The following is a 21049-nucleotide window of genomic DNA, read 5'->3' as shown; positions in this document are numbered from 1 at the left end:
TTTTAAATCATGTGTAATATTTACAAAGGTACACTCACCAGTGGTCCCTTGTGGGCCCTCAGGGTCTGGGAGCATGCCTTGGGTGAGTTCGGGGGTTACTGGTTCCAGGTCCAGGGTGATAAACATATCCTGGCTGTTGGGGAAACCGGTTTCTCCACTTCCTTTCTGTGAGCTATCTTCATTGTCTTCATCATCATCTTCCTCGTACCCCAAATCCACTTCCCTGTTGCATGATTCTCCATTGATGGAGTCAAAGCACATGGTTGGGTAGTGGTGGCTGCACCCCCTAGCATGGCATGCAGCTCCGCGTAGAAGCGGCATGTCTGTGGCTCTGCCCCGGACCTTCCTTTTGCCTCTCTGGCTTTGTGGTAGGCTTGCCTTAGCTCCTTAATTTTCACACTGCACTGCTGTGCGTCCCTGTTATGGCCTCTGTCCTTCATGGCCTTTGAGACTTTTTCTAATATTTTGCCATTTCGTTTACTGCTACGGAGTTCAGCTAGCTCTGATTCGTCTCTCCATATGGCGAGCAGATCCCATACCTCCCGTTCTGTCCATGCTGGAGCTCTTTTGCGATCCTGGGACTCCATCATGGTTACCTGTGCTGATGAGCTCTGCGTGGTCACCTGTGCTCTCCACGCTGGGCAAACAGGAAATGAAATTCAAAAGTTCGCGGGGCTTTTCCTGTCTCCCTGGTCAGTGCATCTGAGTTGAGAGTGCTGTCCAGAGCGGTCACAATGGAGCACTCTGGGATAGCCAATACCGTCGAATTCCGTCCACACTACCCCAAATCCGACCCGGAAAGGCTGATTTCAGCGCTAATCCCCTCGTCGGAGGTGGAGTAAAGAAACAGGTTTAAAGGGCACTTTAAGTCGAAAAAAAGGGCTTCGTCGTGTGGCTGTGTCCAGGCTTAATTCGATTTAACGCTGCTAAATTCAACCTAAACTCGTAGTGTAGACCAGGCCTCTACACTTACTCTGTATGTCTTCAGTGCCTTTGGAGGTCTATCTTGAAATTGGTCTTTTGAGTAGGAACTTAAAAATGGAGAGCCTGCCTGCTCTTTGTGTACATTAAAGATCAAACTTTCTGCATAGCCTATGAAAGATAAATATCTAACTTTAGTGTGCAATACTGTGTGCATGCAACTGCAGTAATTGTACATGTAATTGACTAGTTTGAGATAGCTGTACATTTTGCACATGCAAGCATCATGGTTGTACACACAATTGCTCTTCTGTACTTGCCTGTGGAATTTAAACACTCAAATGCACATGTATGTTTGCACACACATAATTTTATGTGCAGTTCTGGATATTTTACTCTTAAAATCTCACAATGCTCTTGTAAAGGTCTTGATAGCTTCAGATAAGATTTCCCTCCCCTGCTTCTAATATTATTATTAATTACAAGGGTGTACGTGGTCCACTAATATCCTGTGTTCCACTTGACTGACAGACATCCTTCTTTCTAGAAGTGCTTGCATTTCTGTACTGTATCTCTTGTGAAGTGCTTTGAGATCCTTTCAGATAAGGTTGTTAATTCATACTCAGGATCCCCTCAACTGGCCAATGTGTACAGGAGTCAGGAATCCCTGGGCATATTCACCAGAAATTATGCACTGCCCCTTTTAGACTAGTTGTGCTGCTTAAGTTAATACTTGCATTTTCCAGATTGCCCTGGGAAACTCACAGGGAAATCATTGCCCTATGAGCACTAATTAAGAAAAAAGTAATCACTAACACTGGCAAGAAGCAACGTGTTCAACAGACATCATGCAGGTTCTCACTTGGACTTAATCTATGTGCTATTAAATTGTGTGTTTACTGTGGCAGCCAAACGTAGTTTCCTGCAACTTTTATTATTTGTATAATTTCAAGCGATTGAAACATAAACCTGCACCGAATGTATTGCTTAGGATGCGCTTAACAATTGACAGAATTTGACATGGAGCATGGAATACTAATGATCAATACCGAAAACCATTGTTTTCAAGTAAAGTTACAACTCTGCTACAAGTCATCCAAAGCAGGTGATTCCGTCTCAAGTTGACACTTCAGACATAACCGACCTTGTTGTGATTAAGAAGGGCCTAGATAGATAAAATCCTCCTTGTATCACATATGAGCAGGCGATTGCTTGTGTGAGGAAAGTGAGCAAGGTTTGGCCCTTTAATTTCCATGCTACAAAAAGCAGTAATGATATTAGGTTCTACACATTTGATTCATTAAACTGAAGGTTTCACTATTATACTAATATGCAAATCATCTTTTGAAGAGTTTGGATCTATATCTGAATGTGAACGATGATCAAGTTTTGGGTTTGCATCACCAGCATGTATTGCTAGTAACCTCTTACTGACAAGGAGTGCAGTGTGGGAACCAGAAATTCTATTCTACAGGAAATTCAACAATTTCAAAACTTTTTATTCATAATAAAGAATTTTGAATTTTTTTCCTGAAATGAAATTTTATGGGAAAAAATAATATAGGGCCAATCAAAACATTTCATTTTGATAAAATAAAACATTTCATTTCAATGTTGACTCATTTTTTAAATGTTGTATAATATAAACTTAACAAAAATACATTTTGAAATGAAAAATTAGCAGTTCATTCCAAACATGTCAAAATGACAGGTGAGCAAAGCCCACAGGTAAGTGGGGAACATGGAGACCGGGGAAATGAGTCGGAAACAAGAGGGAGTGTGGGCTATATTGGCAGAGAGAAAGGAGAGTCAGGAAAAAACTGGGAGGAAAGATCAAACCAGTATTTTAGATGCCTATATACAAATGCGAGAAGTATGGGGAATAAGCAGGAAGAACTGGAAGTGCTAATAAATAAATACAACTATGACATTGTTGGCATCACTGAAACTTGGTGGGATAATACACATGATTGGAATGTTGGTGTGGATGGGTACAGCTTGCTCAGGAAGGATAGACAGGGGAAAAAGGGAGGAGGTGTTGCCTTATATATTAAAAATGTACACACTTGGACAGAGGTAGAGATGGACATAGGAGACGGAAGTGTTGAGAGTCTCTGGGTTAGGCTTAAAGGGGCAAAAAACAAGGGAGATGTCATGCTAGGCGTCTACTACAGGCCACCTAACCAGGTGGAAGAGGTGGATGAGGCTTTTTTCAAGCAACTAACAAAATCATCCAAAGCCCAAGACTTGGTGGTGATGGGGGACTTCAACTATCCGGATATATGTTGGGAAAATAACACAGCGGGGAACAGACTATCCAACAAATTCTTGGACTGCATTGGAGACAACTTTTTAATTCAGAAGGTTGAAAAAGCTACTAGGGGGGAAGCTGTTCTAGACTTGATTTTAACAAATAGGGAGGAACTCGTTGAGAATGTGAAAGTAGAAGGCAGCCTGGGTGAAAGTGATCATGAAATCATAGACTTTGCAATTCTAAAGAAGGGTAGAAGGGAGAACAGCAAAATAGAGACAATGGATTTCAGGAAGGCAGATTTTGGGAAGCTCAGAGAGCTGATAGGTAAGGTCCCATGGGAATCAAGACTGAGGGGAAAAACAACTGAGGAGAGTTGGCAGTTTTTCAAAGGGACACTATTAAGGGCCCAAAAGCAAGCTATTCCGCTGGTTAGGAAAGATAGAAAATGTGGCAAAAGACCACCTTGGCTTAACCACGAGATCTTGCACGATCTAAAAAATAAAAAGGAGTCATATAAAAAATGGAAACTAGGACAGATTACAAAGGATGAATATAGGCAAACAACACAGGAATGCAGGGGCAAGATTAGAAAGGCAAAGGCACAAAATGAGCTCAAACTAGCTACGGGAATAAAAGGAAACAAGAAGACTTTTTATCAATACATTAGAAGCAAGAGGAAGACCAAAGACAGGGTAGGCCCACTGCTTAGTGAAGAGGGAGAAACAGTAACAGGAAACTTGGAAATGGCAGAGATGCTTAATGACTTCTTTGTTTCGGTCTTCACCGAGAAGTCTGAAGGAATGCCTAACATAGTGAATGCTAATGGGAAGGGGGTAGGTTTAGCGGATAAAATAAAAAAAGAACAAGTTAAAAATCACTTAGAAAAGTTAGATGCCTGCAAGTCACCCGGGCCTGATGAAATGCATCCTAGAATACTCAAGGAGCTAATAGAGGAGGTATCTGAGCCTCTAGCTATTATCTTTGGAAAGTCATGGGAGACGGGAGAGATTCCAGAAGACTGGAAAAGGGCAAATATAGTGCCCATCTATAAAAAGGGAACTAAAAACAACCCAGGTAACTACAGACCAGTTAGTTTAACTTCTGTGCCAGGGAAGATAATGGAGCAAGTAATTAAGGAAATCATCTGCCAACACTTGGAAGGTGGTAAGGTGATAGGGAATAGCCAGCATGGATTTGTGAAGAACAAATCATGTCAAACCAATCTGATAGCTTTCTTTGATAGGATAACGAGCCTTGTGGATAAGGGTGAAGCGGTGGATGTGGTATACCTAGACTTTAGTAAGGCATTTGATACGGTCTCGCATGATATTCTTATCGATAAACTAGGCAAATACAAATTAGATGGGGCTACTATAAGGTGGGTGCATAACTGGCTGGATAATCGTACTCAGAGAGTTGTTATTAATGGTTCCCAATCCTGCTGGAAAGGCGTAACGAGTGGGGTACCGCAGGGGTCTGTTTTGGGACCGGCTCTGTTCAATATCTTCATCAACGACTTAGATATTGGCATAGAAAGTACGCTTATTAAGTTTGCGGATGATACCAAACTGGGAGGGATTGCAACTACTTTGGAGGACAGGGTCATAATTCAAAATGATCTGGACAAATTGGAGAAATGGTCTGAGTTAAACAGGATGAAGTTTAACAAAGACAAATGCAAAGTGCTCCACTTAGGAAGGAAAAATCAATTTCACACATACAGAATGGGAAAAGACTGTCTAGGAAGGAGTACGGCAGAAAGGGATCTAGGGGTTATAGTGGACCACAAGCTAAATATGAGTCAACAGTGTGATGCTGTTGCAAAAAAAGCAAACATGATTCTGGGATGCATTAACAGGTGTGTTGTGAGCAAGACACGAGAAGTCATTCTTCCGCTCTACTCTGCTCTGGTTAGGCCTCAGCTGGAGTATTGTGTCCAGTTCTGGGCGCCGCATTTTAAAAAAGATGTGGAGAAACTGGAAAGGGTCCAAAGAAGAGCAACAAGAATGATTAAAGGTCTTGAGAACATGACCTATGAAGGAAGGCTGAAAGAATTGGGTTTGTTTAGTTTGGAAAAGAGAAGACTGAGAGGGGACATGATAGCAGTTTTCAGGTATATAAAAGGGTGTCATAAGGAGGAGGGAGAGAACTTGTTCACCTTAGCCTCTAAGGATAGAACCAGAAACAATGGGTTTAAACTGCAGCAAGGGAGGTCTAGATTGGACATTAGGAAAAAGTTCCTAACTGTCAGGGTGGTTAAACACTGGAACAAATTGCCTAGGGAGGTTGTGGAATCTCCGTCTCTGGAGATATTTAAGGGTAGGTTAGATAAATGTCTACTAGGGATGGTCTAGGCAGTATTTGGTCCTGCCATGCGGGCAGGGGACTGGACTCGATGACCTCTCGAGGTCCCTTCCAGTCCTAGAATCTATGAATCTATGAATCTATGAATCTATGAAATGGTCTGACATTATCAAAACACTTTGTTTTGGGTTATTTTTTCCAAAACGAAGTTTCATCAGAATTGACACGTGCCCAGAGAAAGGCTTGATTTTGATGAAATGGCGTTTTCTGTTGGAAAAAAATTCTGTCAGTAAATCTTCAACCAGCTCTGCTAGGAATCCTGTGGAATGTGTGTGACACAGGTCCCCACTCTGCAAAGGCACTGCTTGCATGAGCTGCTATGCTAGCAAGGAGTCTTATTGCGGCATCACAGCCCTTCACTGGGGAAGTTTAAGTCTTGCTTCTCTAGCAGACTGGTTTGAGGCATGCACTATTCTGTAATTATCTGTAATTTCTTCCTGCTATGTTTATTCTTATTGGTTTCTGTGTTTGGTAAGAATGATTATAAGTATGTGATAATCACACAGTGCTACATTCTGTCAGTGGCACGTAGCCCATACTAAGCAGCTGTTTGGAGCATAGGCGGCACCTGCAGAACATGCTGCAGAATGCCTCCCAGAGCAATGTGATGCCCTTGGGGCATATACATGGGATTATATGTATCTGTTACAGGGGGTGGCATATTGTCCCATCCTGACTGTGTTGCTGGCCAGCATGAAGAGACCAAACTATGTCTCCATTAGGACCTAAAGATGCAGATAGGCACCCAGTGGGATTTACAAAAGTGTCTAAGTAGGTTAGGAGCCGAATTCCCATTGAAAGTCAAAAGGAGTTAGATGCCTTACTCACTTAGGTGCCTTGGTAAATCCCACTAGGCACCTTTCTGCATCTTTAAGTGCCTAAATAGCTTTGTAAATCTGGCCCCATGTGCCCCCAGGGTGTAAGGAGAGAGAGGTTCCTGCATGCCTAGCCAGTCCTTATGCAGGTGGTGCAAAGGGGAGAAGGCACATTACTTCATCACACACAGTATAGGGACTGAGCCAAAGCCCAAAGATGAAGTCCTTCCATTGGTTTCAATGGGCTTTGGATTATGCCCATAGAGAGGAAAGTGGGGAGTTTTAAGAAACACACTAACGTGAGATGTGACCAGACTATCAGGGATTTGAGCATTTCCTTGGGCTGGGGAAAGGGGAATAGTGTGTGTGTGTGTGTGTGTGATCACTAATTTACTAATCATTATGTGCAAAGCACCAACAGTGTGTTCAGCCCTGTAAATGCCTCAAAAAGCTGCCAATCACCCTCCACGTGCACACACCTTCAGGAATTTTGGTAGTGATTTTTCAGTGAGAGAAAGTTCAATGTCTATCATCTGTCAGTCAATTACTTTCAATTGATTTCAGATGTGCTAGGACAGCAAAAAAATTTACTAGCTGTTTCAGGACACCTAAGAAAAGGCAGCTATCCTGCAAACATTGGACTGAATTATTTTCCTTACAATAAAATATATCCTATGTCCATGTAAAAAGATTCAAAGTAAGGGATGTTTACAGCCCAGCTATATACCCCTAAAATGGTTTTCAGAGACTTATAGATTTTAAGCTTAGAATGGACCATAATGATCATCTAGCCTGACCTCCTGCATAACACAGGCTAAAGAACCTCATCTAGTAAACTCTGAATCAATCTCATAACTACTCTTTGAGTTTTATAGAGTATTAATTTTAGAACGGCATCAGTCTTGATTCAAACACATCACTCAATAAGAAGAATTCTTAGTCAAATTTATGGTGCAAGCACTCATGTTACAAGTTCAAAGTGCTCTAGTAGTTGATTAAAAATCACTGTTTCTGAGAATTCCTGGCTGTAAATTTACTTGCTAGACCAGGGATTGGCAACCTTTGGCACGCGGCCCAGGACGGTTTGTTTATCTGAAGTGTCTGCAGGTTTGGCCAATCACAGCTCCCATGAGCTGCAGTTCGCCATGCCAGGCCTATGGGGGCTGCGGGAAGTGGCGCAGGCCAAGGGATGTGCTGGCTGCTGCTTCCCGCAGCCCCCATTGGCCTGGAACGGTGAACCGCAGCCAATGGGAGCTGCGATCGGTCGAACCTGTGGACGCTGCAGGTAAACAGATTTCCCTGATGGGCCACATGCCAAAGGTTGCCGATCCCTGTGCTAGACTATTGCTGGAAAACAAACACAAGAGGCATGTACACAGGGAAAGCAACTTCAACTATTTATTGAAGTGCAAATATGTAGAATTTTGAGTTATTACTCTGAATGGAAATTCACCCCTGTGCTGAGGGCTAACATGAGACATAGGCTCTACTTAATCCCACTTAAACCCTCAATATAGCCCTCTGCACAAGGAAGAATTTCCCAGTGAATAATGATACATGGCTTTAGAGGATCACTCTAGCTAATGGAGGTTTTACTACCAAAATGACAAACCTTTGCCCAGACTCTTTCTGATTTATCTATTACTTTTCTCACGCGCCTAGTATGTATTACGTTTAGAATATAGATAGTGATGCTGAGTTCTGTGCTGTATACCTGGACTTCATGGATCCTTATGCTGGTATTTGCCAATATTAACAGAACAAATAAGAACCTGCAATTAGTTAAGGTGGAGATGATCAGAGAGGGTGTAATATTGAAGATGGAAAGAGACATACATTAAAAAGAAACCAAACACAAATAGATCATGAATCCATAATTCTAACGGGGGTTTGAAGAATTTCTTGCAATCCCATTGGAAATGGATTGTCAGAGGTGATACCATCACTTTTCTTTACTGCAGTTATCTTATAAGAAGGTGGGGCCAACAGATGTGATATACTCTTCGGAGCAAACCATACTGATTTTTTGGCTGGCTGTATCTGTCAAAGGGCAGCAGTTCACATGACTAGATACCTGCATCCTATGTAGCTGTGTCCTGTAGGTATTTAATGTATGTAATCCCAATACTTCCTGTATTAGGAAGTCTGTGTTTAACATGGCTAGAGGTATCATGCCAGGGGATGGGGGGGCACTGCTTTCCAATAAGGCCATGAATTTTCAGCAAATGGTATCTCTCTTCACCTTCCTCCAGATCGCCAATCACAACAAAAGGACGAGTCTCAGGCAGGGTTAACAAATCAATGAACTATACAGTTCTCTAAAGATGGGGAATTGCTGTGGGAGCATGGATGTAGCTAGGAAACAAAGTGCTGCTGTGGGGAGATACGACACAGCAGTGACAAATTGTGAGATGAAAAGCAGGGGGTGAAGCGCTGCTGGCAGAGAGGACTCCTAATGCTGGATGCTCATACTTGGCTGCTCATGTATGAAAAACAGGAATGGAGCTGGCACCTTAGAAAGGCTGCCGGAAATTAAACTAGGAGCAATGGAAAAGGGAGAAGAGGCTGGGCAGGAGGAACAAAATGGTCCAGGGAAACAAAGGATGAGGGACAAGGAGTTTGGGTATTGCATACAAGCACTCTAATCAGCTAAGGAAAACAAGCCTCCAAGCATTTTGAGATTATCACAGGCTCTCCCCAGTCCCATCCTAGAGAGCCTATGGGATAGATTGTGGCTAGCACTTTGCAGCTGTACAGGGTGAGAGAAGGGATGCAAGGACCCCACTCCCAACAGGCAGACAGTTTAAAATCTTGACCCTTGCACTGCTTTTGCAAAAGGACCAGGGAGTCTAGCACCAACAGTGACCCTAAAATGGACGGACCATGGCCCCAACCTATCTTCTGCAGTGGCTGGCAGAACAAGGTCAGTGGAAGCGCAAATGCATGCTGTGCTCTTTCATAGTTTGCTTCAGCTTTTGCTTTCCTTGCAGTCCCTCAGTGATCTCTGATAATCAGCTAGAATGCTTCTAGGAAGGGCCACTGGTACTGCTGCCTCTGGTATATGCCCTGTTCTTGCTGCCAGAAAGGAGCCTGGTGTTACTTGAGGAAACCTTTAAACTTCATTATATGTATATACTTAACTCCCATTCGCAACAACAAAGAATTTTGACCACAGCATCCCACATAACAATGAAAATGTAGCCCTGGCTATCATCATAACTTCAAGGTTTTCTGTTTTCTAGGGCTGAGTTCTGTGCGTGAACATTTCACTTATCAATACAATTAATAGCATTAGATTTGTAAGTCAAATAACAATTCATAAATCCATATGTCAGTAAACAACTTTGTAATTCATCAAAGCAAGGGCAAATGGAAATAGCCATCCTTTGTGTTCCAGCTCAGTGCATCTTCCGCAAGGGGTGAGCCTGTCTCCTTGGGGTTCTGAGATCACACATACTGACTTGTATTTAGAATGACACCTTTGTTCTCTGATAATATTGATGAGTGGCCTATGCAAACTGAGTCTGCCAATTAGATAAACGAAGCACCAGGGATTCTAAAAATCAATGCAGAGTGCACACTATTACTTTTGTGAATACTGCTTAATTTTTCATCTTTCTAACAAAGAAAGAGATTGTACTGAGACTGGATGCTGATGGAATGTTGACACACTATCAGCCAAAGCATCTTTTAGGTGGGTGTTGCTGTGAAATTGACTATAACTTGCATAGGGTTGAATGAGGAATGCAGGCTCTTTGTATGTCAGTGTGTAGCTCACAATTAAAATGGTCTTTCAGCCTAGTTCCTGAACTACTCCCAGCAAAAAGCATCTTCTGAGATAAGAATCAGTTCTTAACTAGCAACTGCAGTCCTTCAGAATCAGACTGTATGATAAAGACACCTGATAATAGAAATGTCCAGAACTTCAAAAGAGAAAAATGACGGCCCCCTCCTGGAGTGCTCTTGGTCTTTGAGAGTGGTAGACTTTCTGTGTTCCTCCCTCCTAATTGACTCTATAGCCCTGGGTTCTTTGTACTCTCTGGTCTGATTTCAACTTTTTGCTTGATGGATTTTTTTTAACCTATACTGGAGAAGGTATTGTGCCTCAAACTAGGGGTTGCTCTATGATCTCTAGGACTGTTACAATTATCCTTTTCAGGAATCATGGACCAAATACTCTATTACTCTGTTGAATTCAGTGGAGTCTCAAGCAATTGTCCCCGGTGAAATGAGAGCAGAATTTAGATGAGTAAATATAGTACTGGACAAAATGCCGTTGCATCTTTCCTTGTTCAAATGTGAGTGATTTAGAATGTTGGTTTGTAAATTTGCCATTGTCCTGATAGTATAAAATGAGATTACATTTGTGAAACAGGAGCTTCTGGCAAACAATGCACAATCTTGCAAAAGAAGGGGGGGAAAATAGCACTCTGAATGTAACACTGCCCAAGGTGCACAAGAAAAACATAAACAATGCTCAGCATTCAGAAAATCATCTGAAAGTATTCCTTCTAAAGGGGATGACTTGTCAAAATCAGTGTTGCTATGCTAAAATAAATGCTATTCCTTTTGTTCCTGTATGACTGTAAGGCATGAGAAAGAAAATGAGAAGAACATTATGGAAGAATGATGTTTTATTATTAACCCCAGTGGATCACAAATATGAACATTTTGAATCTGTAAATCAGCTGTAAATAAGTTCCCATAGCATGTTACAAACCATGAAACAAATGACATTTTAGAGTAAAATGTCAGCCCAAAGGGAAAGTTCCTGGATGTGGATGCAGAGTCAAACAATCTGTGTAACTACATTGTGCTGCCACTGATATCATTTGAGCTGATTTTTTTGTCAAGTAGGTTCTCATCTAAAAGAAAGCAGTACAGAAAATCAAAGTCACAAAGTGGAAAAAATGCTGTATTGTGACCATGATAAACATTGTTCAGCTTTTTAAAGCTATTGATTTGTGGGAAACATTCGCTTTTTAGTACTCTTCATACACTGAATCCATACAAACAGAGCTGGCTTACATAAGTATGCATCATACATTTTTACATAAGATGTCTCACACACTATGACACTGGCAGACCAGGTGCCAGCTCATACCAAGGCCCCCAGGCTTTATTGAATGCTGACAAATGCATAGCTGGAAAGCAGTCTGACTTGCCTTGTGTTAGTATCATTAAAATAGATATGAAGTTTATAAAAATGTGTTTAGTGTTTAGACTTGAAGAAATGCTTGTAGGATGCTGCATGTACTGATCTCACTTATAAAATCTGTACCCCAGGGTATAGTTGTACTGAGTGTTTGGTGAGTTACGTGGGTACAGAAGTTTGCAATGCAAACAGGAAAGAAATATTAATGAGTGTAAAGTGCTGATCCTGCACACAAGAAGGCCTGTTGAAACCAAATGAGCCATCATGAAACATCAAGGGACAAAGACTTTGTTGATCACCCCCCCCTCCCATTATGAAGAAGAGACTGGCGCAAACACTTGTCCCATCTGTTTGAACTGTGGGGGAAGGGAATAAAAATCCCTGACCAGAAGGAAGTACATCCTTATGCTTCTTGTACTTCAGGGATAGGGCAAGACTTCTAAGCATAAGCAAGGGATCCCCAGCTGTTTAGCTTGGATTAGCTCTAAAGGACATATAGAGCTTGCACAATACAGCAGCTTCCATTACATTTTTGAACCCTAAGACTGTAACTTTTTTGTGTGTATATATTTACCTGCTTTAACCCTATGAATAACTAACTTCTTTTTCCTAGTTAATAAATCTTTAGATAGTTTATTGTAGGATTGGCTACAAGCATTGTTTTTGCTGTGAGAGCTGAGGTACAATTAACCTGGGGTAAATGACTGGTCCTTTGGGACTGGGGTAACCTGAATATTATTGTCCCTTACACCAAAAATCCCCATCTATCAAAGGCAAACTTGCCTGGCTGGCAAGATAGACCACAGTGTCCAAGGGGACTGTCTGTGACTCCATGTTAGGGCTGTAAAGTGTTTGAGGAGTTCACACTCGATACCTGGTTGGTGAAATCTGCCGTTGGCATAATAAAACCAGCTCAATGAGCAGTGGTAACTATGTAGTCAGGAGATTGTCTGTTGACATAGCACTATGCATGTGAGCACTTATGCCGGCAAAATTATGTTGCTCAGGGGGTGTCTTCTTCACACCCTTGAGCGACAAAAGTTTGGCCAACATAAGTGCTAAGTATGTGGCTTAATATGGCTTAAGTATAAAACACACAACCAATTTGGGGTTTGTGCCCTGTTCTTAACAGTCTGCCCTGAGGTGGGCACTCATGGTTGTGAGCCACTCCAGACAGCTTGACACACTGCCCAGGTAGTTTATACTTATTCATAGATTTTAAGGCCAGAAGGGACCATAATGATTAGGCCATAGATCCCACTCACTAATTCCTGCAGTTAGCTCAGTTTTGTATGGTTGAACTAGAGCATATCTTTTAGAAATTATCCACGCTTGATTGAAAAAGAAACCCAAGGGCTAGACCATCTACCACACTATTGTTGAAAACAGATCCCTGCTAAAAATGTATCTATATACTTAGTTCAACTTCCAGCCTTTGGATCAGTAGCTCAGAATGCTGACAAAATGACACTTTTGTGAGACATGATTTCCAACCTTCTATTTTGTTTCTACGCAAGACTCTGATTCTCCTTGATGGTATCTATCTTAGAAAGTAACTTTTCCCCTGAATTGCTGGGCATAAAAATAATTACAACAGGATTTTTAATCATCTAAACTAGATACTGCAAATGGAAATGGAGCTCTTCAATGGTCACATTATATTCCAGGAACAAATGATGTGAACCGCAGTTTTGACACTATTTATGACATTTAGTTGCTATTAGTTGAGGATCTAAGTTCCTAGCATGTTGTTCTAACTGTTCATATTATCTTTGTTCCTGGAAGTGAGAGGGGAAAATAAAACATAAAAAAGACAAATTCACAAGTAAGAGTGTATATTTATAAACATAATTACTTTCCCTTTGTCTGCAGCCACACAGTGTTACCTTTTAATGCAAAACATTTATTTATGCTTATACAAATCCACCAGACATTTCCCTTTGCAGAAGGCCATGGAACAAGTGCTATGCATGAGTGCCACAACCCTGAGGCTGCAGTGATGGCTGTGGACAATTTCTGCTGCCATTAGACAGAGCATGTAGCATCCAGCCCCCAGCACTAGGCTAGGTGCAGGAGATAGGATTTATCCCTAATAGATTTGCTGCAAGTTTTAGGAACAACCTTGTTTCAAATTAGGCAAGCTAATGCCAGAGCTTGGATGACCTCAGAATAAGGTCATGCTCTGCCTTGATACCTAGAAGGAAAGGACAAGCAACAGAATGTCTCACCTTCTGGTAATCTACCCAAGAGTTCAGCTCCAGGGCTATGGAGTGAATTACTGGAACCCAACTGCTGTTGGCTTGAAGAGGAACCTTGAGGAATAGTAGGAAGAGAAAGAGAAGAAGGCTGATGTTGGTCTGTAACTGGTGCAGGGGCCTTATGTTCGTCCTCTGGCACAGGGTGATACTAGCCATAGAAGAGAGAGAGAATGAAGTGAGGCTGGACACAGAGAATGTAGAAAGAATGGAGGGACACAGATGAGGAAAGCTGTTGCGGGCAGGGGGGGAAGAAAGCCGGGGAAGGGGAAGGAAAGAGGGAATGAGGGGGCAACCAGGACAGAAGAGAGAGTGAGAAGAATACAGAAGAACAGAAAGAACAAATACAAGGATAGAGAAACTAATACACAGAAGGAAAAGGGGGAAAAAAGAATCAAAGTGTGAGCTGGAATAAAGAAAAATAGTAAAAACATGTACATACAGCCAGGGCTTTGAGTAAGGTTTTCTTCTTTTTGACTCAATAACGTTTCTGAGAGTATTGTTCCCTTGGACACTGGATAGGGATGGGCTGAAGAGGTAGAGACTCCACTGGCAAATCATGGCCTGTGGGGTGGGGAAAATAATAAAAAAGTTCATGATTTTTTCCCCCAGTTTCACAGGAAAGCTACCATTCAGCCATGCAACAAATACAGGAAAGAAGATAACATTTGTGTGAGTAATTGAAACCATTACCTTGGCAGGGGGTTAGACTTCTAACCTTATGATTCTATAAGTCTATGTTTTGCCTTAATAAAAAAGCCTGTATACCTCTTTTAAAACAAATGAAATCTTTAGCACTTAGCTCCCTGGAGAGGGTTTTGCCACTGACTTCAATAAAGCCAGGATTTGTGTGTATATTATTTTGTTATTGTTTTAGTTTAATCTTTGCTTTTCAATCACCTGGATCTTAAATTTGGTAGCTGATTTAATTGCAGCAGCATCTGATTGTGATAATCAAACATCTCATAGCAAAATATTTGAAAATAATGTTATAACTCAGGAAGAAGAGAAGACAGCAGCTTCTGTTTTAAAGAAATATATATGACTTTTTCTGAAAGCCATTACTCTTCCCATGTCAATTCAAATGTTTGGTGACGAAGACAGCTATGCTAGTTTCCAATGTCTGCTTTCAAAATCATAGCAATGAGTAACTGAGCAAAATTATTTGCAATTCCACTACATGCAATTCGCAGTCAGATCTCTGCATTGCACAAATCTGGATAAGGTATCAGTCACCACTACCCTACATCTTTCAGCTCATCCCTAATTGGCTTCATTGGCTTCCCAAAGCTGACAATAGCCTTAAAGTACTATTGCTTTCCTTGCCTCTGAGAAAGTAGTTGTTGTTTAAAGCTGGTTGAAGACAAACTAAAGGACCTTGAAAACATTTTCCATGAATGACAAATTTGAGCCAAATTATTTTGGAAAGCAAAGTTCTCTGTGGTAGTGGAGGAACTCTCCCAGTACCAAAGACAGCCATTTAATTTGATTCTAGGATGACACCTCCATCTATAGCTATGTAAATAATGCAAAGAGGTTTACCCAGGAAGCCAGCTATTATTTTAAGGGTATTCACATGGATATATATGAAATTATAATTCACATCCAGATCCTAAATGGGACTTATGGAAGTGTGAGAGGAATCATCACTCTATATGACATGTTCATTTTCAACTTCATTGGGTCTTATAGATGCTTCAAACATATTTTCCCTTTGAGGCTTTTCAAAACCAACGGTCCAATGGCTATAGGACGTGAATAACAGTCATTGGCTTTTTAAAATAAATTAGGATACTTTCTCTGTGATCATCCTCTCCATCCTATTCAAATTCTTATGCTGTGCCCAGCACAGTGATGTACCTGAGAACCTTTTAGTGCATTAATTTGTGTGACTAGTATCTGTCACATATGATTCTTTCTGACTCCCTTCCTCTAAGCAGGGGAAAAATTGCCAGTGGATTTTTTGTTTGTTTGTTTATATTATTTCTGTTTTGTTTCATTGTGTGCGGTGATACTGTCACAATAAAATGCTTCTTCCCCCCCGCCCCACCGCATGGGGTCCCCTGGGTTAGCACCAACGTTGTATATTGCTAACACCTTTATCTGCACTGGGAAGTATCTTGGGAAGGGTTAAAGGTGTGAGTGTGGAGTGGAAGTTTCCTTTGCAGGTTACAAGAGTCCGAAGGGGGAGGAAGGGAGAAAGGAACGGGTTAACTCGGGGATCCAGCTAGGCCTGAAGATAAGGAAGGAAACTGCAGCCCAAGGCCAGTGCACACAAACAAGATCTCTGCTGCCAAGCAGCCAGAAGCCTGTGTCTCAACTCCGGCCAGCCGTGAGAAAGGAGAACTGAGCCAGACAGAACGGAAAGGGTGCAAAACTTGTAAGACTGTGAAGGTCAGTGAGTTGAAAAACAACAGTCTCGCAACCCTGAGACAGGTGTGTTTTGGGGAAACTAAGGGAGCTGCGGAAGGCCAGTTGTAACTGGTACCAAGAGCATGGGGGACAAGGGTCCCTGGACGAAAATGCCCCCTGAAAAACTCAGGGCTTAAAACCTTCCCAAGAGCTGAAGCAAGTTGGAGATTTACAGTGGACCCTAGAGGACCTGTGCATAGGGCAGAACTCTCATTTACCCTTCCCCCTCTTCTTCTTACATTACACCCAGGCTTGGCCAGTCTTGAGTTTTGTGTGTGTAAGTATGAAAGTGGGTTAGGGCTTGGGTACTAACGCTTTCTTCTTCCCTCTAAGTGAAGTGGGGTGCACCCAGCACTCATCACTGTTATTTGGTTAATAAAGCTCTAAACTTAGTCACTTGGTGTGCTCCTTCATCTCCTCCCCTAATGATCCTGCAGCCTCAGCCTGATCACCTGAAGCCCCAGGCAGATTGGTAACATAAATCTGTCACAATATGTGTTTTTATTAGCAAACGCCAGATAGAAGAAATGTGCCTTTTACTTGGAAATGAGAGTGATAAGATTGGTGGTGGTTCTTAGAAGTTTGTTCTGGAGTTTGTGACCTAGCTCTGAGAAAATTCTCTCTTGACCTACTTTACCCTTCCAGTGGATAGTTCAATTGTGCCTGAGAAGTCAAGCTGTCTACCCCAGACCTCATCTAGGAGTATCGAATAATCTTTTAGGTATCCTAGGCCCAGACCATGAAGATGTCTCTTATGTGCTTATTTGGTTGTTTACTTAGATTGTAAGCTCTTTGGGACTGGTACCATTTCTGTTCTGTTTGCATAGCAAACAGGTCTGTGACTGGGGCTCCTCTGGGCTACACTACTACATATAATAAATAATAATAATCTTACTTCAGTTAGAGCTTCTGCAGTATTTGAGCATAAAATTCCACCCATTTGTTATTTTCTTACTTTATTTTCCAATTACCTTCTAGATATCCTCATATTTCAGAAAAAAAAACACACTCCAATAACTCTTCTTATGCAAAAAAGAAGTGGCTATCCAATTAGATCTGCATGTATTCTGACTTGCTGAATCCCAGCAGATGATTCCTTCCATGATGAGATTCCTGTAAAAATCAATAGAAAGGTTAGAAAGTTTCCTTCTCTGCACTATAAATGATTTTTCTCCCATATAAAAAAGGCATGTTTGGAAAAGCCAATAAAATCTTCAATAAGCTACTGAATGTCAGACCCTTTGCAAATCATAAAAGCAAGAAGATTCCAGGTGATTTGAACTCTGTGTATTCAAAAAATTCTTTGTTCAGCAGAAAGCTGTGAATTTCTGCATATCCAAAAGAAATAGCAGGACAATCTCATTGCTATTTTGCTTACCCTTCTCCAGTTATTTTAAATGATCATATCAAAGATTCATCCTTAACTTCGGGGGTTTAGAGTGGCTACCCATTGTGAATCTAATAGTTAACGTTAACCAACATTTGTGTTATGAAACCTTGTTTAGGATGTGATTATGAATTGTTTGTCCCAAAGGTTTAATGTCAGGGTCATTGGAACACAAGGTTTCTATACTTAGAATAAAGGTCCGTCCGTGCTAACTATTTCAATAAGATGTGCTGATATGGGGTTTGTCTTTCTAAATTTGGGCTCACTAATGTTTCCCAAGTAATTTTAAATATAAGCATCCACAGCTTGGGACAAAGCCCTCAGGGTTTTGCACAAACAGGTAAAAATACTAACACACAAATAACTTTCATTATTTGTATTGTGGTAGCCCCTAAGAGCCCCAGTTATGGGCCAGGGCCCCATTGTGCAAGGCACTATACAAACACAGAACAAAACCACAGTCCTGGCCTGAAGGAGCTGACAATCTAAGGATGAAACAAGAGACAACAGATGGGGAAATACAAGGAAACAACAAGGCAATATTGATCAGCTTGATAGTCAGTGGTCTCAGCACACCAGCAGCCTAGTTGTTGTCTTTAGTAGGCATCATTGATTCATAGATTCCAAGGCCAGAGTTTTCTTGACTGAAAAATTGCCAGTGATGGAGAATCCACCACAACCATTGGTAAATTCTTCCCATAGTTAATTACCCTCACCTCATGACAAAGGAGAGTTTTAAGGAAAGATCTGAAGGAAGATAATGAGGTAACTTTGTGGATGCTTATGTTGAGCTTTTCCCAAGAGGCAGCATGGGAGAAAGCAGGAAGATGCTTGTTTGAAATTTTAATAAATGGGAGATGGAGGTTGGCCAATCACAGGTGGGAGTCAACAATTCAATAGTACCTGAGAGATGATAGCTAAAGTAGGAATAGGCCATGAACGGCCTTGAAAGAGAAGACCGGTAACTTATGGTTGCTGCAATAGAGAAGGGGGAACTACTGGAGGGATGCAAAGAGAAGGGTCACATAGTCAAAGCAGTGGGCTAGGAAAATTATCTCTGCAGCAGCATTCTGAATAAATATGAACAAGGCAAAATTGCACTGGTCAAGATCAGTGGAAAGGATGTTGCAGTAACAGAAGCATGAGATGATCGTCTGGATGAGAGTTTTAGCTGTGGATGATTAGGAAAGGCCCTATCTTAGAGATATTATGTAGATCTAAATCTTGGCATGGCCTGGTTGTGAGGCCCTAGAGAGTAGTTTGAGTCCACGATGATGCCCAGATTATGGGTGTTGTCCACAGTGATAGAGAAAAGAGGTAGGAGGAAGATTAAGAACTCTGTTTTAGCCATGTTAATCTTGAGCTGAAAGCTATCCATTATGCAGATACACTATTTACCTACCTATCAAATCTATATATATGTAGGTTCCTGTAATGCAGAGATCAGCAAACTTTGGCATGTGGCTTGCCAGCGTAAGCATCCTGGCGGGCTGGGCCAGTTTGTTTACCTGCTGCATCCGCAGGTTCGGCAGATCAGGGCTCCCACTGGCCGTGGTTCGCCGCTCCAGGCCAATGGGGTGGTGGGAAGTGACGGCCAGCACATTCCTCAGCCCACGCCGCTTCTTGCAGCTCCCATTGGCCTGGGACGGCAAACCGCGGCCAGTGAGAGCCGCGATCGGCCGAATCTGCAGATACGGCAAGTAAACAATCCGGCCCGGCCTGCCAGGGTACTTACCCTGGTGAGCCGCGGGCCAAAGATAGCCAATCCCTGTTGTGATGGATGAGTGCAAGCTGTCTGAAGTTCAATCCAGATAAGAACAGAAGAGAAGCTGATAGGATAGGGGAAGAATCCAGGAAAAAAAAAGATGGCAGTTATATCAATGAACCCATTGCAGCAGTATGTCTACTAGTTGTTACACAGGATTTCAACCTACGGGGTCATGTATGCCCAACTATTGCTGAATGTGCCATTGCTACCAGTGCTGTTCAGCACTTGCGCTGGGCAAGAAAGTTTGTTGTCGTTGTTAGCAACAGCACATAGGACTTTCCATCCCAGACCAGGACACCATTATACTAGGTGCTGTACAAACAAAGAACAAAAAGAGAGTCGCTGCCCCAAAATGACTGACAGTCAAAGTGAAATTTCATCTTTTTTTCTCAGAAGGGGATCTCATCTCAAACATCCATGTTTTTGTCCCCTTAGTCTATATTACTCTAGTGACTACTACAAGAAATGACACTTTAAAATCATCCAGAAACTATAACCAGTGCAGAATGCAGCTTTTCCACTCAATAAGTGATCATTTTATTAGGACCACTAGTGGAATAAGATACTACAGAACATGAGTGAGGGCAGCAGAATCAAGTGCTTTAGTTTGTGGACCCTTTAAAAGCATGAATTTTGTATTCTTGTACATATCTGAAATTAGTTACAAACCTTGGCTTATTCTTGATTTTCCGAAGTGTTTCATACAGGTTTTTTATATTTAAATTATTATATTTTAACATTTATTTTACCAGCTGTACTTCATGATCTGTGCTGTTTGTTCCTGGAGTTCCAACTTTGAGCATCTGTGACTCTCACTGCACCCAAAGAACAGCTTTTTTTTTTTTAAACAGGTGCCACGTTTATGTAGTGTCTTCTCCAGTTATAACTGCACTTTAAATTAACTTCTTGTAGTCTTGACCGATAGGTTCTAAGACCTGAACCATAACAAGATTCACAAGGAAAGCAGAAAAAAGTGGTTATGTGAGAAATCAGGGCTAAAGTGATAGTGAAGTGTCAGTGCCATTGTAGCATGTGTAGAGTGTGCACCTTTCGTTTCAGACAGATTTTCATCTTGAGTGAGAGCTTAAATTACTGGTTGAAGTTACTTTACAAAGGCTGTTTCTGATGTTGCATTTGGAAATATGTGGTGGCGTAGAGACCTATAAAGTGAATAGCTGAGGTGGGGGAAGCCAGAAAAGATAAATACTGTGTGTTCAGTTTTGATGTACCATTGATTTTTTAGGTATAAGAAGGCTTTGCTGTAAGAAAGGTGTATGTGATGGAATTATAATAGAAACAATTATACACGCGGGTATTCAGCCGAGACTAGCCATTGAAGAAAAGGGAAGAAAGACCAGAGTAGTATTCTTGCAGCTCAATACATTTTTCAAATAAAAAAAAAAATCCTGCAAATGCTTCGTACATGAAGCATTTCACTTTTCCAGGTCAGTTATATATACAAATAAATGATTAAGAACAACAGTTAATTTTCTTTGAATATAAGACTAATCCCTTCAGACTGCTAATGTGAGTGTTCTAATTACCTGATTAGAAATGCCAGGAATGTCTCTTAACCTCCATAGCAGTGAGATGCAGACTGGGTATGCTTGTTCTTGTGCACAACTGACTGCACTCTGGAGTATTACAACTGGAGGCAGAAAAGATGTACTCAAGACAGAGATTATTGTATTTTCAAATGTGCTCTTTGTGCTATTGGC

This window comes from Malaclemys terrapin, chromosome 3 (genome assembly GCF_027887155.1).
Source record: "Malaclemys terrapin pileata isolate rMalTer1 chromosome 3, rMalTer1.hap1, whole genome shotgun sequence".
Lineage (NCBI taxonomy): Eukaryota > Metazoa > Chordata > Testudines > Emydidae > Malaclemys > Malaclemys terrapin.
Note: the sequence above shows the minus strand (reverse complement) of the source record.